The sequence below is a fragment of the Stenella coeruleoalba genome, assembly GCF_951394435.1.
Source record: "Stenella coeruleoalba genome assembly, chromosome: 20".
Taxonomy (NCBI): domain Eukaryota; kingdom Metazoa; phylum Chordata; class Mammalia; order Artiodactyla; family Delphinidae; genus Stenella; species Stenella coeruleoalba.
Window position 1 is genome coordinate 42,656,175 of NC_137166.1, and position 13,723 is coordinate 42,669,897.

At 43.8% G+C, this 13,723-nt stretch overlaps 1 protein-coding gene across 1 annotated transcript in view; it reads right to left on the reverse strand.

Moving 5' to 3' along the window:
- Window positions 1-10,865: 10,865 nt before the first annotated feature.
- LOC307178804 (zinc finger protein 549-like) overlaps window positions 10,866-13,723 on the reverse strand; it is a 28,333-nt gene continuing 25,475 nt past the window's right edge. The window contains exon 7 of the mRNA XM_079907341.1: window positions 10,866-10,975. The gene's annotated coding sequence lies outside the window, so the exon portion shown is untranslated. The remainder of the gene's footprint in view (window positions 10,976-13,723) is intronic.

Sequence of the window (13,723 nt, forward strand, 5' to 3'; positions counted from 1 at the left end):
TCCACGGGATTTTAATGCTCCAACACAGTTAAGAACCGGACTCTTTAAATTCCAGTGAATGAGACAAAACTATCTACTTTCTGGGAGATAACTAAAAAGTGCTTAGCACTAGGCCTAACATAATGATAAGTACTTAAGAGCTTTTGCTGTCATTTTATTATTATTTTATATTAGTATTATTGGCAGTGTCTTCACAAGGATATGGCATACGCTGCTGTGAGAATAAGTCTGATATACTTCTTTGCAGAGTCATTGGTGATATTTGTCAAAACATGAAATATATTGACTCTCTGGCTCAATAAGAAGCCTCCTAAGTAGTGTTTAAGACTTCTACATAATACAGTGTTGTACCATTTGGCTCACGTCATTTTGTTTTTTTTTAATGGTCCATGCAGCAGAGTTTCATAATATAGGTAAATCTATTTCCCAAGGGATACTTCCTTACAGGCCACATGATTCAAAATTTAGCATCACCAGGAGTAATTGCCTGCAGGCCTAAGTGAAGAGTAAAGTTGACATGGTTTCTAGTTTGTTGGTTAAGATGACGTTATTTTTCATCTTTAATTCATAGGAACCAGGACCTCACCCTTCCAGCCCTCAGGGCAGCCAGGCACAAATGAATGGTCGTGAGACAGCCAAGTCTAACACTCAGGGTCTCAGGGTCACCAAGTCTTGTTCTCATCAAGGGACTGTCAACCCATCACCCAAATTTAGAGTCCACAAGAAGATGGCAGTAAATCCTGGGGGTTGTGAGAAGTGAAAGCATTAAGTCCAAAGAGGCATTCCGAGGATGGAGCAGAAATGAGAAAACATAATGATGACAGCTTCACAATCACTTCTGCCCATATTCCATTACCCACAACTCATTCACATGGTCCCCAAATGGATTGATGACCACCCAGCCATTTTCTAGCACAATCCTTTAATTTGGTCATCAGGTATCCTTTTTATTATTTATCCTCTACATTCCACACTCTCACTTACTCCTTAATGTGACAAGCCAAAACCCTGTCCTGTCTCTGACCTCATCTAAATTTTAGAATCTCAGAGTGATGTGTCATATTACGCATCTGGTCCAGATTTTGTTCCTCTAAGATCAGGAAGCTCAAAACAAAGCTAAATGTGGCTTCTACCCAGACCTGATGTGCAACTGCCAATCAAAGACATGATGGAAGGACATAAACTACTGGGAAAAATACCCCTGCCAGCTGAAATTTCTATGCACAGCAAAGTACCTTCCAAGAACAGTGTGAAATAAGACCATTTAAGGCCAAAAATGTGAAATGGATGGAAAAATAACCCTCACAAAATGACAATCTAAAGATCATGTTTAAGGTCAAAGTAATTCCAGTTGAAAATTCTGCAATGATAAAAGGAATAAGTATACAAGAAAGGTGTGTTTGTGCATTTATACAAGCACTCATTAGCTATATGAAATCATTATATTTCCTTTTCGAGTTAGAAAGATGAACTTACCATATATATCCTCAATAACACATAATTTAATATGGGGAAATTGTTCTAAATCCATTATATTGTCCAAATGGAAGTAATTTATAAATCTATACTTTAATATGTTAAAGATGTAAATAGATGGAAAGATATTTTGTGTTAATGAATTGGAAGACAACACAGTAAGGATGTCAAATCTCCCCAGACTGATAAATAGGTTTAATATAATTCCTATCAAACTAACAGACAGGGCAGGGTAAACAATTTATAATTCAACTAGTTTGAATAATTTCAATGGGCTCTAAGTTATAGGTGTGGTAGCTGGTTGCCTGGTACCTGGCCCTGGAATGATTAAGGCAGAGGAATATTGCTTCCTGGGGCACACAGGCAGATAGAGGAGGTAGAGCTCTGGATTGATTAGTTTGCATGTTCTGGGCTGAGTCCTTTGCTATCCTCAAGAATTGGCTAGCCCTGGGAGGGCTAGTCTCTCCCCAGTCAGAGCTGCCCCTTCTAGGGCTAGCCAATTCTTTTCTTTTTTTTGCGGTATGCGGGCCTCTCACTGTTGTGGCCTCTCCCGTTGCGGAGCACAGGCTCTGGACGCGCAGGCTCAGCGGCCATGGATCACGGGCCTAGCCACTCCGCGGCATGTGGGATCTTCCTGGACTGGGGCACGAACCCATGTCCCCTGCATTAGCAGGTGGACTCTCAACCACTGCGCCACCAGGGAAGCCCTAGGGCTAGCCAATTCTTAAGGGCAGCCATACCTCCTGAATATACATTGTTTACCCTGCTCTGTCTTGCCTTTCTCATGGAAACTCCAATAGTCTGTGGCCTAAACCTATCTCTTGCTCTTGCTTCTGTTTTCTGACCAAAATCTCCTGTGGCCCTGCATGGCATGCCATTCCTCTTGTTTCCAGGGGAACTGAGTGACATTATAAGCTCCTTTCAGTGGCATTGAGAAAGAGAGAGGAGAGGGAGAGAGAGGAGGAGAGACTATAAAGGGATAAAGGGATATCATGAGGGAGATTTTCACGGAGCTAGGATGGTTCTGTATCTTGATTGCAGTGGTGGTTACACAATTCTTCACATGATGCAATGATGTAGTATTACATGTATACACATTGTATGAGGATTAAATTCCTGGTTTTGATATTCTAATAATTACCTAAGTAGTAACCATTGGGGAGAAACTGAGTGAAGGGTAACATGACTTCTCTACTATCTTTATGACTTATTTTGAATCTATAATTATTTCAAAAACAGATCATGTCACTATCCTACTGAAAACCTCCTATGGACTCCCAGAGCACTTAACATAAAATCCAAATTTCTCATCATGACCTATGAAGACTTATGCCCCAGTCCCCTGTGCCCTGTATCTCACTGCCTTGCACTTTCTTCCTTCAGCCACATTGGCTTCACTTGCTTTCTTCACTAGACCAAGCTCTTTTCAGCCCAGGGGTTTTGGCACATGTTAGTTCCTTTATCAGGAATGCTGTTCCCCACCTTTGAACCTGGTGAGACTATTCCGTCCTGCAGGGGACTGCATGATGTCAGCTTCTGTTTACTCTGCTGTCCATCCTGAAGTTTGTACCTTAATGTCCATTGTCCCTCTTTTACCAATGAGAACACTGAGAAGTGATATTAGCAGGAAATGACAGATCAATATCCCTTACGAATATATCAATAGATACAAAAATCTTCAAAAAAATATTAGAAAACCAAATCCAACATCATTTAAAAATTTATAAAGGGTTATACACCACAACCAAGTGGATTTATCCCAGGAATGCAAGAGTGGTTCAATATAAGAATATCAAGTGGGGACTTCCCTGGTGGCGCAGTGGTTAAGAATCTGCCTGCCAATGCAGGGGACATGGGTTCAAGCCCTGGTCCGGGAAGATCCCACATGCTGTGGAACAACTAAGCCCGTGCGCCACAACTACTGAGCCTGTGCTCTAGAGCCCGCGAGCCACAACTACTGAGCCCATGTGCTGCAACTACTGAAGCCTGAATGCCTAGAGCCAGTGATCCACAACAAGAGAAGCCACTGCAATGAGAAGCCTGTGCACCGCAACAAAGAGTAGCCCCTGCTCGCCGCAACTAGAGAAAGTCCGCGTGCAGCAATGAAGACCCAATGCAGCCAAAAATAAATAAAATAAAATAACATTAAAAACAGAAAAAATAAAATCAATAGACCACATTAATAAACAGAAAAAGACATGATAATCTTAATTGACAAAGAAAATGCATTTGATAAAGTCCAACACCTTTTTATAATAACAATAATAGTAATAAACACTCAGAAAACTAGAGATAGAGGAAAAATTTCTCAATGTGATAAGTGGTATTTACAAGAAAGCCACTGTTAAAATTATACTCGATAGTGAAAGACTGAAAGCTTTCTCCCCAAGATTAGGAACAAGACAAGGATTCCTGCTTTTAGCACTATCATTCAACAATGTACTAGAAGTTTTAGCCAGAAATTAGGCAAGAAAAAGAAACAAAAAGCATTAAATTTGGAAAGGAAAAAGTAAAACTACCTCTATGCACAGGTGACATGATTCTAAATATAGAAAGTCTCATAGAATCTACCAGAAAAACTACATGTATTCAGAAAAGTTGCAGGGTACAATATCAACATGCAAAAATCAGTACATTATTGGTGGGAATGTAAAATGGGTCAGCTGCTGTGGAAAAAGAGTTTGGTGGTTCCTCAAAAAGTTAAGCATAGAACTACCACATGGCATATGATTCCATGGCTAGGTATACACCTCAGAGAATTGAAAACAAGTACTTCAACAAATACTTTCACACAGTGTTAATAGCACTATTCACAATAGCCAAAAGGTGGAAATAATTGAAATTTCTGTCAATGGATGGATAAACAATGTGTGCTATAAACATACAACAGAATGTTATTCAGCTATAAAAAGGAATGACACAAGGAATTATACAATGTGGATGAACCTGGAAAACTATGAAAGATTTATAGAAAAATAGAGAAAATGGTGAAGCCTAGATAAAGAATTCTTAGACATGATTGCACAGGACAGAAGGGAAAAAACTGATAAATGAGACTTTATCAATTTTAAAGCTATTTGTTCTGTGAAAGTATTTTGAACTGAATGGAAATGAAGACACAACATATCAAAATTTGTGGGAGGCAGCTAAAAGAGTATTTAAAGGGAAATGTATCACATTAAACACATTTTAAAAAGGAAACATCTTAAATCATGGAACTCAGTTTCCACATTAAGAAATTAGAAAAATAAGAGAAACCAGGAAAAGGATATAATAAAGATCAAAATGGAAACCAGTGAAACAAAGAAACAAAACTAGAGAAAATCATTGAAACTAAAAGCCTTAAGATATGTAAAATTGATAAACCTCTAGCCAAATTTTATCAAGAAATAGAGAATACACAAATTATGAAATCAAGAATGAGAGAGTGAACAGACATCACCACAGATTCTATGGATATTAAATGTTAATGCGGGAATATTGTGAACTTCTTTTATGGCATTAATTGAAAAACTTAAATGAAATGGACAATTTCCTTTAAAGACACAAACCATGAAAGCCCATTTAACTTATTTAGCCCTATATCTATTATAGAAATTAAATTTCTATTTAGAAACATTCCCACAAGGCAAATTGCAGGCTTAAATGGCTTCACTGTGAATTCTACCAAACACTTAAGGAAGAAGTAATAATTCTACACAAACTCTTCTAAAAAGTGGAAGAGTAGGGAATGTTTAACCAATATATTCTGTGAACTTAGCATTCTGTTGATACCACAACCAGACTAAGGCATTACAAGAAAAATGCAGACCAACATTCCTTATGAACATCCATGCAGAAATCCCAATAAGATTTTAGCAAATCAAATCCAGCAATATATGAAAAGGATTGTGCATCAAGACAGAGAGGAGTTTATTTCGGAAATGTAAGGTTTGCTTTTCCACTTTCACTGCACTCATAGCTCAACTCTTCATTGTCAGCTCTTTGATGAGCAATGAGAGTGGAGGTCTGTCTAAAGAATTCCCCACACTACGTCACTCATAAGGCCTTTCTCCAATATGGATTCTCTGGTGCTGGCCAAGTGTGAAATTGTAGCTGAAGGTTTCTCCAAATTCACTTCACTTGTAATGCCTTTGCACAGTGGGAAAGGCCACTGCACACTTGATGCTCCTGTGAGGTTTCTCCCCTTCCTGGTCATTCCCTGGTGAGTGACCTGACACTGGAGAAAGCCTGATGTGACCAAGCAGTCCTTCCCAACCTCCCTGCATCTGAAAGGTTTCTCTGATGTGTCATCTCTACAGCTCTTTACAAAGGAGCCCCTTCCCTCCTCCCAAAATTCTGATGGACTTCTTGACATTCTGCTGCATCTGTTGCCGGTGAATTTTTACACTAAATCAGAACCCTCTCCGCATGCCACACGAGTGTGTGGTCTCTGCCCTGGGTGTATGGCTTGGTATCCAGCCAGGTGCAAAATGTTTTTCAAGAGTAGACCATGCATGTCACAGGGGTAGGTCTTCTGAGTGGAAGGACCTAACTGAGTGGGATTCCTAACATGCGACACTCCTACTATGCTCAGAAGGGGACCCCTCACCCTCCACTCCGTGCCAGAACACTGAAAGCTGAGACATGCTGGAGAAATTATTGTTAACTTTTGTGGGAAGAAACAGCCCATCACAAACATATGCCTGACCCAGGAATGAGGGCATGGGATTGTTGGGAAGATGAAGGTGTTGAGGTCAGGGTAAGGAAGGCATGCTGTGCACTAGTAAGCCTCTAAGGGTTACAGAATCTAGGGGCAGCCTTAAGAGTGCCACATACTCACCAAAGCCAAGAATACAAGGATGGGACACGGAACTGGATGGAGAGGCAGGGTTCTCAGGTTACTTCTCTGTAAACACTTTTTAGCAAGGCCTTGGCTGCCGGTCACACACGAACCCTGTGCAGAACCAGGCCCCAGGAAAATCTGATTACAGCTGAGCTGCTGGTGTCCAGGGGCTATTAACGGAAATGTGCACAAGTCACAACACATTAATCATAGGCCACGTGGGAGAGCCCTGAGGAGTAGTGGAGACGGTGAGATGTGGAGACTGCAGGGGGATGGGGAGTGCAGCCAGGGACCCACAGTCAGAGTAGAAATAACAAGTGGTCAAGTTTCAAGAATGGGGAAGGAATGATGTAGAGGAGGTATGGCCATTAGCTTTGGAACACAATAGTAAACAGGAGACATGTCGCTGGTGTGATTTGAACCTAGTCCTGACGTCATGCCATCCCCCAGCTCCCACTCAGCAAGGCCGGACCACCTTGAGCACCTCTTGCCACAGTTGCAGTAATGTTTGCTCTGCTCGGGCACATAGGGCTCTTCCTTCAACTCCAGTTGGGGACTTAGAAGATGAGAGTCCTAAGGGAAAGATATGGTAGGTAGAGTTGCCCAGGTGAACTACTCTACCATAGACTACAGGAGAGAAAACCTAAATGAAACAAAATAAAACAAACAAACCCCTCTGAGGAATGTCTGGCAGGAATAATCCAGTGGTCCCAGACAGATAGTGCCTATGTCAGTGTCTATAATTCCTGGCACAGCCAGAACCCAGGAAATGTCAGCTGAAAGGGGCGGCAGAACCCAAATCACAGAACTGTCCCAGAACTGGACAACCATCTAAGGAGGGACTGGCTAAGCCAGATGGGATCCACCAGGCTGACCTCAAGATTAATGACTCTCGCCCCTTAGGTGCAGGGCTTCAGGGTGGCAGCTGTTGGGGCTGATAGAGGACTATACTGCTTAGAGCAGTGCATACAGCTCAGCCCTGGAACCCTGGCACATAGGCCAGGGAGGTGGGAAGGAAGACGTGCCCATGCTCCAGCTGTGGGAATGAGAGCTGCCTCTGGGGAGAAGGGGACAGGCAGAAACCAGCTCAGGTCACTGGGGTAGATGTGAAGGCCTTATGCAGTGAAGCTATACGTGCAAAGTTGTCCAGCACCACTTCCCAGTACAGGATTGTCTGAGCCTCATCAAGCTTCCTCACTGCCCCCAGGGAAAACTAAATGGCAATATCCTCAAAGGTCATACAGCACTTTGTGTGGGGGCAGTTCATTCCATGATCGGCAGGGCCCCAGTCCATCCTCCCATAATCCATCCCATGCTCAACTTCTTCCCCAACTTCGCAATTCAGAGGAGATACCAGACACTGGTGCTCACTCTCAACTAATACCCCACTGATCGCTGTGTTAACCCACAGTGACAACAGACAGGCAGGCAGATAGACAACAACTAAGCTCTGGGCCTTGTAGGCAGGGTATTTTAAGATGTGCCTGGGGTTTGTTTTTATCAGGTACGGTAAGACGACAGACATGGAGAAAACTGTCTTTGAAAGAAGAGTTTATTACTTACAACTCCCAAGAGGAAGGAGCACAGCAGGCCATGCTGGACCACATGGGGAGGCACCAGGATTGGTCAGGAGACAGAGGAGTGAGAAGAAAACAGGCGCCAGAGACCATTGTGGTTTTTGCAGGAAGGAATGGGCAAAGCAGGGTAGGCAAGCTGAGCAGGTTTAGGATTGGAGAGTTGGAATAATTTTGGTAAGTTCTGGGCTATGAGGTGGCATCTAGTTGTCCAGCACCTGGCCCTGGGGCACTTTAGGGCAGGGGGATAGTGTCCTAGGCTGCAGGAGCCTGATAAAAGGAGGTGGGTGGGGGTATGGACCCAGATTGTTTGGTTTGCATATCAAAGACTTGCTCACAGGTAACTTTTTTACTGCCTCTAGGAGCTAGCTGGCTCTGGGAGGGGCAGTCTCTCCAGGATCAGCAAGGCCCCCAAGACGTCAACCCATCATGAATGCAGAAAATAAAAAGACATGATGAATACACAAGGCCCAACCCCATCTCCTGGTGGTACCAAGATCATAACTCAGTCTTCTTCAATCCCCAAAACCAGGGCCCTGGAGCCAACAGTTAACACTTCCTCCCTACATGCATATCACTCTTTAGACCCCCCTTCCCCATGAACCCCCAACACCACTGCTACCCAATCCCTGGCCCACACCCTAGCCTTCTCCATAGACTCCCCACAAATCACTCTGCACCTGGCATTCAGAGAGCGTTTTGCAAATGCAACCAGGATCTCATCCTGCCCAAGACCTTCTGTATTAGTTTTCTTTTTTTTTAAATTAATTGATTTTTTTTGGGCTGTGTTTGGTCTTTGTTGCTGTGCGCAGGCTTTCTCTAGTTGCAGCGAGCGGGGGCTACTCTTTGTTACAGCGTGCAGGCTTCTAATTGCGGTGGCTTCTCTTGTTGCGGAGCACAGGCTCTAGACACGTGGGCTTCAGTAGTTGTGGCACGTGGGCTCAGTAGTTGTGGCTCGTGGGCTCTAGAGCGCAGGCTCAGTAGTTGTGGCGCATGGGCTTAGTTGCTCCACAGCATGTGGGATCTTCCCGGACCAGGGATCGAACCCATGTCCCCCACACTGGCAGGCGGATTCTTAACCACTGCGCTATCAAGGAAGTCCCTGTATTAGTTTTCTAGTGCTGCTGTAACCGAGTACCACATACTGAACAACAGAAATTTGTTATCTCCAGTTCTGGAAGCTAGAAGTCTGAAATCAAGGTGTCGGCAGCACCATGCTGTCTAACGGCTCTAGGGGAGAATGCTTCCTTGCCTTGTCTAGCTTCTGGTGTTTGCTGGCAGTCCCTGGTGTTCCTTGGTTTGTAGATGTACTGCTCCAGTCACCTGGCCATTTTCTGTGTGTCTTCACATCATCTTCCCTTTGTGAGTATCTGTCTCTGTGTCCATTTTCCCCTTTTTCTGAGGACACCAGGCATATTGGATTCAGGCCCAGTTTAATGACCTCATTTTAGCTTAATTACCTCTATAAAGACTAATTACAAGTGAGGTCACATCCTGAGGTGCTGCATGTTAGCACTTCCACATATATTTTAGGGGAGACATGACTTAAGCCACTGGCAAGGGCGGCACCCAATCCTGCTCTGACGGCCTCCCACCGGACTCTGTTCCTGGCTTCAACCTCAGTCATAACTACACACAGATGTCTGATACCCTCGATCATTTTCTCATCTGTGTTGCACATTCTGTCCCTTCATCACCAGTGGTCACCAGGTCAAAAGCCTGGTATGTCCACAGAGGGGTGAATAAGCATTAGGCCAGGCCCTATTGTATTTTACTTCCATTCCTGCTAAACCTCAGTGTCCATCTAAAATCCATTCCCCCTTGGAATGTTTGGCCACCTGCTAGGCCCTGATCTTCCTGCAGGCACCCCTCACGGTCACTGTATTCCCTCTCCTGTCCGTGTGATGCCCACCATCCTCACTCATTTCCCCGAGCAAGATAACCGGTCCTCGGGCCCCACCCTCTCCTTTCTTTCCTTGCATTTTGGTTGCCACCATGACCAGAAGATTCCACCTCCTAAATCTAACCCACAATTCCATACTCATCCATACACCAGATGCCACGTTTTGGATGCTTATAACCCGAAAGGCCCCCCAGCACACCATAACTGTGTGTCTAGTTCTGCCTGTTCATAACCTCCACTCAGGGGTCTCTGCAGCGTCAGACTCAACATGACTAAAACCTAATTTGCAGCATTTGGCTCCTTTAAAAGTTTTTATTCTTAAAAATAGATCACGAAGAAGGGTTTCATAACTATAGGCAGGCCTATTGCCTAACAGACGAATTCTTACAAGGCCAAATGATTCAACACTTGACAACATCCTGTCTAACTGCCCCTCAGGCCAAAGCTGGAGTGGAAGTGATGTGATTTCAAGAGTGTGACAGCAGTTGACAAGTCACCGCTCGTCGCTAATTCTCAGGAGCTTCACCTGGCTCCTGCCTCCCCTCTGGCTCTCAAAGCAGCCACACCCAGGTACATATGTTTGACCAGGAGATGGCACAGCCTGATGACCAGTGACTCAGAGACACCAGGGACTGCCCGCATCAAGACCTTGTCAGTCCATCACCTGAACCTGCCATCTGCAAGCGAGCACCAATTAAGTGTAAGGGAAGCTGGGTGTCCAGGAGGAGAAAAAGGGATTGCTGAGCACCTAGCCAGTTTCTACACGATCAATCAATTTGGCCACGAGATACCTGTTATATTATTTCTCTCACACCCTCAGCACGCTCATCCTTTTTATGTGACAACCCCACAGCCCATTCAATCACTGCCTCCATCGATGTTAGAATTTCTGTTCCTAACCTAACCTCAGACCTGGAGACTACAAACATATAGTTGTGGTTCAGAGACACAGTGGAAGGGACCTATTCAAACTGCTGAAGAAATAACTACTAACCTAGCTTTCTAAACAACTCAATAGTGCTTCTGAATCAAGAGTATGAAATAAACTACTCCACATCATAAATGAGAAATTTAATGTAAAATTAACCTGCAGAAAACAAAATTCTTCTTTAAGGATTTTCTATTTAATGATGAAAAATGATCCCAGGTGAAAGATCTGCGATGATAGAAGAAATGAGGATCCATGGAGAGGTGCATCTGTGGATTTAAAAAGTGCTCATTATCTGTGTAAAACATGAATAATATTCCGTTATGAAGTTAGAATGATAGTATTACCATGTATAGCCTCAATAACATGTATATATATATATATTTAAATTGAAAACCAATATTTTATATTTTAATAATATGTATAAGGGCTTCCCTGGTGGCACAGTGGTTGAGAGTCCGCCTGCCGATGCAGGGGACATGGGTTCGTGCCCCTGTCCGGGAAGATTCCCGCATGCCGCGGAGCGGCTAGGCCCGTGAGCCATGGCCGCCGAGCCTGCGCATCCGGAGCCTGTGCTCCACAACAGGAGAGGCCACAACGGTGAGAGGCCCACGTACCGAAAAAAAAAAAAAAAAAAAAAAAAAGTATATATTGAGATGGGACAAATTGGTTAATGTTCTAAGTCTCTTAATATGGCGGAGGAGGAAGGTAAAGTGTTTGAACTTCCTTGTTCTAGTATGTTAAATAAGTTTGTAATTTTTAGATTAAGCAATATGTAATTTTTAGATTAAACAATACTAAGAATCAGGGTATACACTTCCGAACTAGAAGAAAGAAAATTTGGATTGTAAATAAGTAATCAATGGAAACTTTATAAAAAATGACCACCTAAAGAACAGTGAGGCAAAGAAATCTACAAAATAAAAGAATATATTTAAAGCCAAATACATCAACTGTTACATTAAGTGAATATGAGAGAAATGTTCAAATTAGCAGTCAGTGATCTTTATTGGCCCAAAATACCCTGTATGAGGGATTTAATTTTCGGTGAATTTAAATTTTCATTCGAAGTACGACTAATTCCATGGCATCCTCAGCCACCACCAGTGGAAAAGGAGCCAGAGCGTGGGTAGGGATGTCCTATGTTTGGCTGGAGAGGTGCCCAGATCTTATGTTGAAGGTCATCAGGGTCACAGCCAAGGTACGTTAAGGCCTAAAGCCAGCTGAGATGTCATTGGGAAACTGTAGTACGTGTGCTTTTATTCAGAAAATCCCTAGGTCAGCAGCATTCTCTGGTGAGGGAGATGGGGGTGGGGAAAGGACAGTACAAAGGAGGAAAACTGTGATAGTAATTACAAAAATAGCTGCCCTTTATTAAACATGTTCATATATCAAGCATACATATGTGTACAGACTCTGTATCCTTTAATCTACACAGCAGCCTGGAGAGGTGATCTGTCCAGTTTACAGAGAAGGAAATCAAGACTTAGAGATCCCTGAGTTGCCCTCAGTGATGCTTGGTAAGTAGCTGGGAATGGTGCCCCACAGAGTTGCAGCTCTGCCCACCACCCACATGGTCTCCTTCCCAGTATCATCTAATCTGGGCAGGGCCAAGGCCCGTCTGTGTGAGAGAAACAAAGGCATAGAAAAATGAACTGCCCAAGTAACCCTCCTGGGGACAGGGAAGAGTCTTGCTTTTTCTATGCCCCAGAAATGGCAGCCTTTGGCTTCACTCACTCAACCTGTTACCGTGTACTGATTGAGAAATCTAAACATGAGAATAGGACACGCCCTGCAGTCCCATGTATGCAGTGGGTTTTTACGAGATGGGAAAAGTCATTCCCTGGGGTTCACCCCCTTATCTCAACCACCCATACATCCATATACCCTGTTAGTTCTGCTTCCTAACATGTCCCTGGTCATACTCTTCCCCCTAAGCTTAACACTGCAGTCCTGAGCCAGTCCACCATCAACACACTCCTGGATTATACTGCGGCTTGGCCACAAGCCCTGCATCCATTCTTGGCTCTACTAAGTACCTTCCTCACGCACTAGTTAGAGGGAGATTTAAAAACAAATCAGATCATGTCTTTGTCCTAGTGAAACCCTCCCACAGCCTCCCAGAGCAATTAGGATAAAATCTACATTCCTCACATGGCCTACAAAAACCTGTGCGTCCATCTCTGCATCCCACTCCATTTCACGCCTGCCACTCTCCTCCTCTCCACACTGGCCCAGCTCTTGGCAGCCTCAAAATCTTGGCCCATGCTATTGTCTTTTGCAGGAATACTATGCCTTATCTTTGAACCTGGCTTCCACGCCTACAAAGGAGTCTGCATGAAACCTATTCTGCTCTCCTTATTGTACTTTATAATTTATTGATCATCTTCCCATTTCTACTGACAAGAATGCTAAAGCCTGGGGAAAAGAGACTTGTCAAAGTCTGGTGATGGGAGTAGCTCAGAAGTGCTGGAATTCCAATCTATACTCAGTATCCAAGCCCTTAGCAACCAGCAACTAGAATACTCTTGCCCCTGTACATCTTTCCTCCAAGACCCAAGTTTTGAACCTACTCTTCTTTATGCCTTTGGGGGCCCTGGACAGGTTTCTACTGTAGCAGCAGAGTTGTTTTACTGCACCTGTTTTCATGTGTGTTTCCCACACTAGACGGCGAGTTCTCTTCCTGCTCAAGAGCCAAGTCTTGGTCACCCACGTGTCTTTACTACCCGTGATGTGTCAAGGGCACAGTGTGTGGTAATGTGGATGAAGGATGACTCATGACTCTTGCTTACACCAGCAAGAACATACCAGACCCCTTTGGACACAGAAGTGAAGACTGAATGAGAGAACTGAACCCCAGGGTGTCCTTCCTCCATTGGACTGTGCATCATTCCTGCTTTGGAACAACTGGAGGCTCGTGTTTTTGTGTGAGCCATGTTATAGCACAGATCTTCCTGGTGAGGAACCAAGGTGTGATCTAGGAGAGGAGGACCTTCAACCTCTGTGATGCAGGGGTT